The following is a 13,227-nucleotide window of genomic DNA, read 5'->3' as shown; positions in this document are numbered from 1 at the left end:
AAACTTAAACACATTTGTTGCTTGTTATTGTTAATTCTTCATTTTCAAAGAGGACTAATGATAATAATACAGGGTGATGTTTTAACTCAGCTTGAATTGGATTTAAGTGAGATAGCTTTGCACAAAGTCATCAGCTTCACTTTCTCATTCAGTCATCATTATTCCCTAATCAGAAAGGAAGAGGTGGAGACAAGGTGAGTTCAAATCCGATCTCAGAAACTTCCTATTTGTATTATTTTGGGAAAGTCCCTTAATAGAAATGGCAAATCACTTTAGGCATCTATGCCAAGAAAACTTTCTATAATACCTTCGCATTATGTTAAACCTCAAAATGATCAAATTAATTCTAGGACTAAGTCAAATAGCAATATGAGGGATGACCAGAAAGTGAGTGAAATCAACTTCTCTCCATATGACTATATTATGCATCATTTAGCATATTGTGAATTTTTACTCTTTCATAGAAATTCTAAAGACATATTTATCATTAAACCTTCACAACAATTAAGAGACATCCTATCACAGAAGAATCTGCTGATCCAAAGACCTCAGACCATTCTTACCCTTTTACCCTTTATCCATGGAGCTGGATCTTCAGTTTGCAAACAAATAAGCTTGAAAAGCAGCATTAGATAAAGATTTTCATATTTCAAAAAAGGAAATTGAGAGATTGTCCTTCATTTGGAAGATGGCGAAGAAGTATAATATATAAATATAATGCACTAATATTATTCTGTAAGAAATGATGAGCAGGCTGACTTTAGAAAAGCCTGAAAAGACTTACATAAATTGTTGCTAAGTGAAGTGAGTAGAACTAAGAGAATGTACACAGTAACAGCAAGATTATGTGATGATCAACTGTGATAGATTTAGCTCTTCCAGTAATACAGTGATCCAGTACAATTATAATAGACTTCATAGAAAATGCTGCATCCAGAGAGAGAACTATGAATACATACAGGATTTTCACCTTTTGTTTGGGTAAATGTTTTATTTGTTGCTTTTTCTTCCTTGGGGTTTTTCCCCATTTTGGTCTGATTTTTCTTGCACAACATGACACATATGGAAATATATTTAGAAGGATTGTACATGTTTAACCTATATTAGATTGCTTGCTGGAAGAAGCAGGAAGCAGGGAAGGGAGGGAGAAAACATATGGAATATAAAATCTTACACAAATGAATGTTGAAAACTATCTTTATATGTATTTGGGAAAATAAAATACCTCTTTGCAATTAAGGACTCAAGAGAAATTCAGTACACTCCTCACTACGGTAGTAGCTGATAGAGCTGAACAAGGGGTTTTGTACCTGCACTAAGTAATGGGTTCTTGGTTGAAAGAAATGTTAAGGGGACAGGGAGAAGAGAAGGGACCAAACATGATCTAGTGTCAGGGACATAAAGATCCTAGGCATCTAGCTCAAAGCCATTGGTAGATAGGCCATTCTGAAGGTTTTACATTTGGGTGTAATGAAGAATGAGGGAATGAATGTGTGTACAAGGGAAGATATTATCTCAGCACATTGAACTAAAAGTACTATTAGTGTGCTGGGTCATCAATGTGATTATTCCACTCTAGTTATGTACTATTAGTTGAAATAGGAAGCAGTAAAGAACATCAAAAGGGAAGCCCCCCCTTTTTTATTACCATTTTCATACCCTTAACTTTGAACTATAACTTCAATTGAGGGATTCAATGAGGGGTTATTGCATCATTAATTAAAGTGGTATCTGAATTATATGGGAGGAAATTTTAAAAATGTTCTTTAGCAAATTACTGTACAAAGATATTAACATGCTATAATGTAAAAATGACCATATTAATTAGGTGTCTTACACATTCTAGAGAGTCTTCCAGCTATATATGTTTAGAAGTAAAATTAGTGTACTTACAGGTCACTGTACAAGAAAATCACTTCAATGAAAAAAAATTCAAAATGAACATGAAGGTAATAATTATCTTGCCATGACCATATCTTTGCAATAGAAATATTAATCTGGTGTGAAGGATGAATCAGTGTGGGAAAGACAGTGGAAGATCTGTTTTAAGGATATTAGAGTAATCTAAGTAAGTGACAAAGAAGGCCTTTACTAGGGTGGTTGCAATTATAATCATGAATTTAGATCTGGCCATTTAGTCCTTCTGTCTCAGTTTACAGATGAAAAAACCAAGGATCAGAGAAGTAAAGGAATTTGTTTAAGGTCACACAGGAAGTAACAGAGGTGAGGTTTGAACCCAATTGCTTTGATTCTTACAACTGCAAACTTTCCTTGATAACTGTGGCCTCCTCACTCTGGAGCATCCATTTACATTGCCAGTGAGAGGGTCCCAGGCTGGTCAATTTTCCTTCTACTCTCTGCTGTGAAGTTTTTAAACTTCAGCACCGTGCTTTTACTGTATTCTCATTCTGAATTGCTTTGTAACCTGGACCTCCTCACCCTAGAGTATCCATCCACCAAACTAGTCCTTTCCTGGCATTGATAATGCCCTCCATAATCTTGTATTTTTGTGAAAGTGTCAAAGACATTCAAACTTTGTTCCCCAGCCACCTGTGCTTCTGACTTTTAAGATTTCAATACCATATCTATTGGGGCACTTTCATTCTCTATCTTCTGCCCATTCTATTCTCTTTGTGTTTTCCAATAGACAATGCTGGCTAACAAGTGAGTAGCTGTTTTTACTAAAGAAATAGACTTGCCCAGATTCCAGTTATTGCTCAATTGTTTCAGTCATGTCTAACTCTTGGTTATTTCATTTGGGGTTTTCTTTGCAAAGATATTGGAGAAGTTTTCCATTTCCTTCTCCAGATCATTTTACATATGGCAAAACCAAGGCAAATAAGGTTGAGTGACTTGCCCAGGATGACCCAGCTAGTTTAATGTCTGAGACTAGATTTGAACTCAGGTTTTCCAGACTCCAGGCCTAGTTCTCTTTTCACTGCCCCACCAAATTGCCCTAAACCTTAATATAATAAACTTAATGTAACTATGGTATTTATTTAGATGAAAAGAAAAAGGAACACTGAAATTTAGCCAAGTTTTTTAAAAAAAGAATCCACACCAGAAGTTATTTATAAGTGTCTACATGTTCCTCATTATAAAGCATAAATACAATTTCAATATTATATAATTAGCAAATTAAATAATAAAATTCATTTATAACTTAAGGAGTTTTGAATCATGTGTCAAGTACCAAATAAAATCATTTCCATGATGGCAAAATTCTGTGTTATATTGTAATGAGAGGGACTGAGTCTGTTTCTATTATGTTAAGTAACCATGTTATGAAACAACTGGGCATTTTAGGGGTAATTCTGGGTCAGGGGAAGGAAGATAGGCCATCCAGTACAATCAGGTATTTAAGTTACTTTTCTCCTTGCTGGTTATCTGCCCCCTTTGGCTTTATCTTAATCAGTTGAAGTTTGACCTGTGGTATCTCCCTAACTCCCTCTGCCTTGGCTATGCCATTTCTTAACATATTCTTGGTAATTTGGGTCATACTTCCTGAATTTTTTTTAATTTTTGCTTAATAAGTTGACTCAGAATGTCTATGTGTTCCTGATCTCACTCCCTGTTTAATTTCTCTGTGATCTCCAGACCCTGATCTCCATGCTTCTTAGTCCAGAGTGGTAATCTTACTGTGGCTCCTGACTGCCCCTTTTTGTTTGACAGCTTGGTATTGGTATTCTTGATCTCAGACTCCTTCTTGACTATAATGAACATAGAGTAATTTCTTTTCTGCAACTTCCTCTAGCCCAGTAATGCCCAGCCTACCTTCAATCTCACTCACAAGACATTATTCATTCAAATTTTGCTACATAAAAACCAAGATTCTGGAAGCCACTTTCATTTTTATAATAGGAATTATATAATTCAGTGATCAAAATGTTATTTTACAGACCTTTTTAAAGAACCTCACCTGTTCTATATCTTGAAACATCTAACAGTGATTATAACAATATGGAACATTTATCAAGTACCTAATATGTGTCAGACACTGGGGATTTGAATAAAAAGAATGAAATAATCCCTATACTCAAGGAACTTACATTCTAATGGGGAGGACAACAGGTACATAAAAGAGAATACATAGAATAAATATATAGATAATAAATGCAAGACAATTAAGGAGGGTGGGAATCCGTAGTTAAGGAAAGATGTCCTACAGAAGATAATAATTTAATTGAATTCAAAGGAAGACACTTCATTTACTATCCCACCTAGATGAGAAATTAGATTTGCTTTGTTTGGTTCCAGAGGGGAAAATAGAAGCAGTAGAAGTTACAGAGACAAATATCAGATTGATGTCAAGTAAATTTTCCTAACAATGAGATCCATCCCAACGGCTATCTCAGGAAGTGGTGGGTTTGCACATTAGACATAGAGGGTAGCTGGCAAATTATTAAATATGTCATAGTAAAGATTCCTTTAAGGTATGGCAATTGAGTCAACCAAAATTTTCTGATTCATTTAAAGAACTATGAGAAGATAGCAGAATAGCAGAAAGCAGCAGAGCTGAACTCAGCTTCTATCTAGCAAATCTTTCAAATAGATCTAGAAAATGTACCAGAAAAAAATCCTTATGGGGAAATGAATAAAAGCAAATCCTTTACTCATCCTGGATCAATACACAGACAGAAAATTCTTCTTTTCTAGAGACCATTCTTTGTTCCAAGGCATTACTGGAGCCATATCAGGGTACTTTAATGAAAAAAGGTGCCAAGTGACAGCTTTGTCACCCACTATCCAGTTCTGGATCACAGATTAAAGGAAGAGGACTTGAGCATGGGTGGTGCTCCTTGCTAAGAAGGCTAGGAAAACTAGGAAGGAGGAAGTTCAAAAGCAAATAACAGCTTTTTCTCTTAAGCACCAGGAGTAGGATGGCATCTCAGTTCTACACACTAATCCAGGAATAACCAGGGTAGAAGTTCCAGACCAAAGGGAAGCCCATTCTATCAATTTGTTTTATTTTTTAAGAGGCAATCCCAATTAAGTGACTTGCCCTGAGTCAAATAACTAATATATATTAAGTGACTGAGGCCAGGATTTGAATTAAAGTCCTCTTGACTGCAAGATCAGTATTCTAGCCACTGTTCCAGCCAACTGCCCCAATTCTGGTCCTCAGAATCTGCAGAACTTCTTAGCTAGTTGATAGAGGCTGACACCAACACTATTCTATTGTTACTTTGAATGAAACTTAGGTTAGGAATTTGCAGGACTCACACCAGAGTAGTAACCAAACTTTACCCTGGGTGGTCAGACTCTTTTGGGAATGTTGAAAATTTGTGGGTACCTATGAGGTCCCTGAGATGCTGGAATAATACAACATTCAATACCCTAAAAGAGTAGCAAAAGATATAGGAAGGAAGAGAGGGAATTACAGAGAGAATAGATAAGGAAAGGATTTGTCCTGAGCAAAACAAACTCAGAGGTTATAAAAAAAAAAAATATTTTAGATCTTTTGAGGTGGCAAAGAATAGGAATCTGAGGGTTGCTCATAAACTGGGGAATAGATAAATAAGTTATACCATATAAATATGATGAAATATTATTGTGGTAAATTCTTATCAGCTTAATAACCAATTAAAATTCCAGAGGAATGCAGAATGAGATGAATTTTTGGAAATATGTCAAGTGTAGAAATTTGTTTTTATTGTTTATATATGTTTGCTGGAGTTGGAGGAAGAACAGAAAGAGGAATGAATGCAGCAACTTTGGAGAAAAAATAAGTTAGTGTTGACCAAAGAATTTCGCAAATATCTGGTGGAGAAGAAGGAAGTGGGGCTGTGGGAGAATGTAAGATGGACTAGCTTTCACCATCACTTTGCTCAAAAGTAGTCTCTCCCACAAAGTGACCCACATAGTATCATGCACTGTATTCCTGCCTCAGCAGTTGGATTTGGGTTAATGGGATTGACTATATGTTTGGTTTGGTCCAAAAATATGGAAACAATAAAACAAGATAAAATATGCCATATAGAGAATAACTTCTCCTTTGTATTGCCCAATATACTAGCATCAGTGAACATATTGGCTTGGAGCAGAGTTAAGAATAACAATAATGATAGTTAGCATTTATACAGTTCTTACTGTGTGCTAAGAGCTTTATGAATATTATCTTAGGAGATATATGCTGTTATTATCCCCATTTTACAGTTGAGGAAACTAAAGCAAGCAGAGATTAAGTGATTTACCCAGTTACACAGTATCTGAAGCACATTTTAATTCATTTCTTTTTAATTATAGACCTAGTCCCAGGGTGGTCTCAATGGTCTATGTGTTGAAGAATCTTAAAAGAATTGATCCTGTCCTATTAAAGACTAAAAGTTGAAATCAAGAGACAAAACTACTACAAGAGTCAAAAGTTGCTCTTTCTTATGTAAAGAACTTCCAGAAGAATTTGTCATATACCTAAATAGTTGTCATGGTTTTTGTTTTGAAGAAGCATCAAATTCCATGTATCTGAGGCAATTATTCCATGTTATTTTCAGGAATCAGAATCACCAAGATGACTACATATTTGACTGGACAATGTTACACTTAAAAGAGACCCAGTAGGCAGCTCAGTGGGCAGGGTCTACAGGTACAAATGCATGTGGGCAAGTAAACTGACAAGGCATGAAAAGAAACAGATGTAATGAAGAAGATAATTCATTGGAGCAGGACTCCTTACTCCCCCAGTTAAGGGATTTCTATTCATACGTGTCCTTGTCAGCTATCACATATAAGCAGTTACTTGGTATGATAAACTTCATTTCAGGATTAACTGTGTCTAGTCAGCCTTGGTAGTACTCCATCCCCAATTGTAACCAGTGCAACTGTGAATATTAAATGAGCTAGAGAAATCTGTCCAATTCTCTACTGCATTTTTTTTCAAGTGGAAAAGTTCACTAAGTGGTTAACAAACAAATGGTGGAAGGATTGTACATATGCTCATTTTTTATTATCTTTTTTTATGAACTGCATCACTTAAAAAATCTCATTTCAGAAAAAGAATGAATTATCTTCAAACTCAGCTGTGATCATTACCCATAAGCAATGCCCACAATTGTGCATTTTTGGGCTTGGTTTGGTTCCGCTTGGTTCTTTGGCATTCAAAAATCATAAACTTAAAATGGTGATTTCTGTATGCAAGCCAGATAACAGGCATGAACAAAGAGTCTGGCTTTTCAGCATTTGAAATACACTGCCTACTTTCTCTAACAGTATTTAAATCCTAGATCATAAAGGAAAAACTTAAGGATAATTTAATGACTAAAAGATTATCTTTAGGATTCTGCATTAATTCTATCATGTTCTTGGTATAAGAAAGAAAAACAACATAATTGTCATAGCTTCTTACAGCTGAACTTCTATTTAAGTTGCTTTGATAAGCACAATCATTTGTGAACCCTTATGACCAGAGATTTTGTTTTATTTTGAAATGAGATTTTTGTTTGTTTGTTTATCAGTCCATTAAAAGCTAAACAGTTTCTGTAAAGAAGTAAAAAAGTAATCTAAGTAAAATCATTAAAGAAATGTAAAATGAAAAAAGGAAGTTGTTTGGTCGTGTGGTGTGATAGAAGAAGATCACAGATGAACACCCCACAGGTTCCACTTATATATAAGAACATGGAAACAAAGGTCTTCCATATATTGGATGCATCTGCTCTAAAGGATGTATGGATTAACATGGATAAAAATTGCACTAAATGAGAAGGTATAGATTGACTGAGATCTATATCTGTAACAAGAATATTCACATTGATATATGATCAGTTGTTCATTTGTTTTTCAATCATTTTAGACTCTACATGACCCTATTTGGAGTTTTCTTGGCAGAGATACTGGGGTGGTTTGCCATTTCCCTCTCTAGTTTATTTTACAAATGAAACAAAAAGGTTAAGTGATTATTTCAGGGTCACCCATCTAGTAGAAGCCAGATTTTAATTCTGGAAGATGAGTTTTCCTAATTCCTAGTATTCTATCCACTAAATCATTGAGCCACTTCCCAATATATGATTAAAATATTTATACATATTCCAAAGACAAAGAATATAACAAGATTTATATATAGGAGATCTGGCATGTTATAGAAGTCCTCTATCCACTTCAAAATATCATAGGAATAGACTTAGCAAGCTCCCTGTGGGAGATAGCATCAGCCAGAAGATATTTTATATGTTTTAAGAACTGCACTCTGCATTGTCCAACTCCCTTACAGTTTACTTAACAAAAATAGCTGATGTTGATATTCTTTAAAGTTTGCAAAGCACTTGATCCTGTATTATTATCCCCATTTTACAAGCAAGAAAACTGAGGTTAAGAGACAAGAAATAGCTTGACCATATTCAGTTAGGAATTTGACTCCACAATTAATCTTCTATCCAATAAGTCACAGTGCTTATGATGCAGAATGGCTCCTTTGAATTGTATTAACATATTCTTTGATTTTTCATTCATTTCCAACATATTCTCAAATATTTTAAGCATCTATTTTATATATATATATATAAAATAGATGCTTAAAATATGTATGTATATATGTAAGTGGCTGGTTAATTCTGGCTATAATTTGCAAGTGATTAGAATAAGCTGTTTTATCAGTTCAGTGACCCAGTGAGAGTATATGTACAAAGCACTAACATGACAAGATTAGTGATGGTGATTAATTGCAAAGGATAGCAACCCAGAAGCAGGGTAATGAAAAAGTGAATCCAGTATTCAATTATTAACATACCTTTGTGAAGTGGGTGGTATGGAGAGAGCATAACAATGGAGTATGGGAAAGTTAGGTCAGGCAAGTGATAAATCAGTTGTGGAGTAATACTGAAGAAATTATCCTAGGCATTAAACCACCATTCATACATGATGAATGCAGAATACTGATACTATATTTGTAATTATAATGATGTTCTCATAAATTATGGATCAATTCAGAAAATAGCCCTCTCATATTTTAAAAATAAGTGCATATGGCAAAGCCAAAAAATATATTAAAAATCAACTGAATCTCAAAATTCTCAGTGAACTCCATTTAAAGAAAATAAGAGTCACTCCTATCTCTCTTGAAGGGACTCTTTTCCCCATAGTTCAGAAGGGATTTTAAATGTTTTGCTCATTTTTTTTTTTTTTTTGCTTTTTTGAAGTCAAAGAAACATTGTGTGAACTGCCTTAAGTAACATGCACTAATTGAACTAAGGTTACCTTTTCCGCATTGCAATTTTCCCTATTGCAGTTCTTACATATTAGAGTCTGGCATAAGAAATTAAATGGGAATTTTAAGAGTTTTGCAGAAGCCAAAGATAATTCAGAAAAAACTTTAGATACTCAAAATGTATACAAATATAGATAGTATTATATAATATCAATAAATTGTGTCATTTAATACTGTAATAATACTGTAATAATTAGTTTTTCTCTGGTACAAAGAGAGGATCAAAAAATTTTATGTGGACTTTCCATATCGTGAGGTATTTAGTTGTCTGTTTACATTTTTTCATCCTTCACTATTTTACTGAGTAAGCTACCTGGCAGTGGGAGTTATTTTTCATTTTTGCTTCTCTGTCTCCAGGGAGAACAGAGTCTTATACATAGAAGGAAATTGAGTTATTTAATTGAAATTCAGTAACTTTTGAGTGTCCAGACACCAGACACCAAGCTTCTGGATACCGGGTCCCAGTCCAGGACCCGAGCCTTAGGGAGACAATTAGCACTGCCTCAGTCCTACTGTTCATTTTTTCTCTTTTGTCTTAGAATCTCAAGTACAAAACCTTTACTCTTAATTGTAACTCTAACCCATTCCAGACTAAGAATCCCCTTGTTTTCCCTAACCAAATTTAATCATCACACTTTGACTGAATAACTCAAATGAGAGAAACTTCTGACTTTCCAAAGCTGCCCATTCCATTTTTGGACAGATCTTATTGTATTACCTAATTTTGTTTCATTTGCAATTTCCATTCATTCTTCCCAGTTCTGCCCTCTAGCACTAAGCAGAACTATTCTCTTTTTCAGATAATGAGTCTTCCATTTAAGTACTTGAAGAAAGACATATTTTCTAATATGTCTAACCTAAACATTTTATCTTTTGACTAAACATTGATAGTTTCTTCAAATGAACCTTATATGGCACAAATTTTTTGCCTTCTTCTGAACCCTCTCCCTCCAAAAGTGATGCTCCAAACTGAATACTATACTTCTGTGGTCATATAATAAAAATATATATATATACAAAAAGGGTATCATCTCCCTAATACAAAACATTATTCCTCTCTCCATACACTTTATGATTTGCTATGTCACACTGTTATTTCATTGAGATGGTAGTCCACTAAAACACCTAGATGGTTTTTGGGGACCATCTTTTTAGCCAACTTCTTTCCATCCACACTGGTGATGTTGATTGGACCAAAATATAAGATTTACATTAACCTCAAAATCTATACTGTCTATTTATGTATTCATTTACTTTCTTTTTCAGTAGGACAATTATAATCTATTCTTTTTCTGTTCTGCTTTCATTTTTTAATAATCACTTTTTGTTTTTCCAAATATCTCCAAAGAGAGTTTTCACCATTCACCTTTGAAAAACTTTGTGTTCCAAATTTTTCTTGCTACTTCCTTTCTCTCCCCTCCCCCCATGACAGCAAGCAATCCACTATAGGTTAAACATACATTCATCTATATTCTACTTATTTTTGCATTTTTCATGACTTCTTAAGGGCAGATTGTTAGTGCATTTAATCGAGTACCAGATCTGGAGTCAGGAGAACTGAAAATTCAGACACTGTGATCCTGGTCAAGTCATTTAACTTCTATTTTTCTCAATTTCTTTATCTCTAAACTACCTGCCTTTCAAGGTTGTGAAGATTAAGTGAGATAATTATAAAGTGCTTACCACAATGCCTGACTTATAATAAGTACCATATAAATATTAGCTATTATTAATTATTATCATTAACAAAATAGGTCCTCCATAAATATACTAAATTAACAAATGAATGAGTTCACTCAATTAATAGTTAAGAAGAATCTATGGTGTTGTTGGTATTATTGTTAAGCACAATGCCAGGCACTATATGTCTATATGTTAAGTGCTAGTGATATAAAGAAAGGCAAATTTCAGATACAGTTCTGTTTATTGTCATAAGAGCTGAAGTAAGTAAAATTTCTTGGGGCTGGCAAAGGGAAGAAGACATTTTGGACGTGGGGGTGTTTGTTTCCAACTGGACTTTTCATAAGTTAATATGGTGATAATATTATCACTGTGAATTTTTATATTTTATCATTTTCTTCACAATTTCTTTTTACACCTTTCAAAATGTATTTATCTTCATTTTATCCCATGACAAACATGCTGAATAAAAATGCATATGTTAATAATAAATGGGTAGTATTTGATATTTTCCCTGAAGCCAAAAAATCTTGAGGCTGCAGTCCATTTCACAAGGTTTTTCACCTTTAGCAACTTATTCACAACAAATTATAAACAACATTCTGCTATCCCTGCATATTCTTTCCATTACACATACCTCTTTCCCCAATGTAGTCATGTTAACTACATGTAAAGGGTAGGATGAAACATAAACACTTCAGATCTATCCAACAATCCCATCTGTTGAATGACAGTGTTAAATGAACATGATATCATTTCATTCTTTATCTTTGACTTATCCCTCTTTATATCCCTGTCTCCAGTCAGTCTTCAAGCCCTGTCCATTTTTTTCCTTAAAATGTTTCTAATGTTTATTAATTCTTTTCACTTTTCTCTGCCAATATCTGCACCCCCACCCTGAATGCCTGTCACCTCACACCTAGATTATTGCAATAGTCTCTTGACCGGTCTCCCCTTTCTCCAATCATTCCCATCTCTGATTTACTGTGCACACTGTTGCCAGCCAAGTTATTCTTTCTAAAATGTTTCATGAATTTCTTTCAGTACCCAAAAGAAATGGCAAGATTCTTCAAGCATCTTTTGGAACAAGGGCCATATCTTGTGCTTTTGTATACTCCATAGCCTTCCTAGTATATATAATGTTTAACACATAGTAGATATTCTGCAAATATTTGCTGAATGTCTTAATGATTAAATATTCCAAATAATGTATATAAAAGTTTCTCTTTGAATCCTTAGCCCACATTTTAAAATTTCAATGACTCAAAGTTATTCTATTATTCCAGTTACATCATGCATCCAGGATAATAAAGGAAAACAATCCCTGAAAGGATACTAAAGCTAGTGACCCTGTCTAACCTCCTGCTCAGAGTATGAATCCTATCTACAATATTTGCTTGAACACCTCCAATAAAAGAAAACTTTTTAACCTCCTGAGGTTGTCCATTCCATATTCAGGCAGCACAACCAACTATTTGAAAATTCTTATATTAAACTGAAAAGGACTGCCTTAGAGCTCCTATGCACTGAACCTTGTTTTGCCCTCTGAAATATGATATCCATGTTAAGTCTGTTAACTCCTCCTTCATAAAAAAAGCCTCTTCAAGATATTGGGCATATTCATGTAGGTACCCAATAAGTCTCTTCTGAAAGTTAAATGATTTAAAACTTAGATAATCTAACAATACTGTCAGATTTCTATCTAAATATTCTTCCTTAGAGAAGCCAAAACTATTCTATTCTTTTAAAAAATTAATTTAAATATGATAATAGTGCAAGAACATTATCTACAAACTTGAATTGGAATGTTGATACATTCGATGTGAGATCCTTGTCCACATGGATTCCACATGCTAATGGTGGCACTAACCAATGCCTGTCTTAATATTATTAGTCTTACCAAGAACAGAGAAATAACTGAGGCCCTAAGACTGGTGACCTGAAATAGGTCCTATTCTATAATTTAACCCGGTATTAGTTTACTAAGTTCATTTGTAGGGGAGGCTGACCTCTGCTTTTGAGCAGCTCAATTGCATAGTACATAGAATGTTGGATTTAGAGTCAAAAATATTTAAGTTCAAATTGTGCTTCATTCATTTATTAGTTATATGACTTTTCTATGTCTCAATTTCATCATAAAAAATGAAGATGATGATAATACTGCACAGGTTATTGTGAAGATCGATTGAGATAAGAGATGTTAAACATGCTTTAAAGAGGCATATAAATGCTAGCTATCATTCACTGGCTTCTCTGAGTACAATTCAATTTTTAAGCTCTAGTTTAATGTTTCCCTATAAAGAAGAAAAATAAAAGTATTCATTCTACAAGCAGTAATCAAATACAGTGCA

Source organism: Sminthopsis crassicaudata, chromosome 4 (genome assembly GCF_048593235.1).
Source record: "Sminthopsis crassicaudata isolate SCR6 chromosome 4, ASM4859323v1, whole genome shotgun sequence".
NCBI classification, from domain to species: Eukaryota; Metazoa; Chordata; class Mammalia; order Dasyuromorphia; family Dasyuridae; genus Sminthopsis; species Sminthopsis crassicaudata.
Note: the sequence above shows the minus strand (reverse complement) of the source record.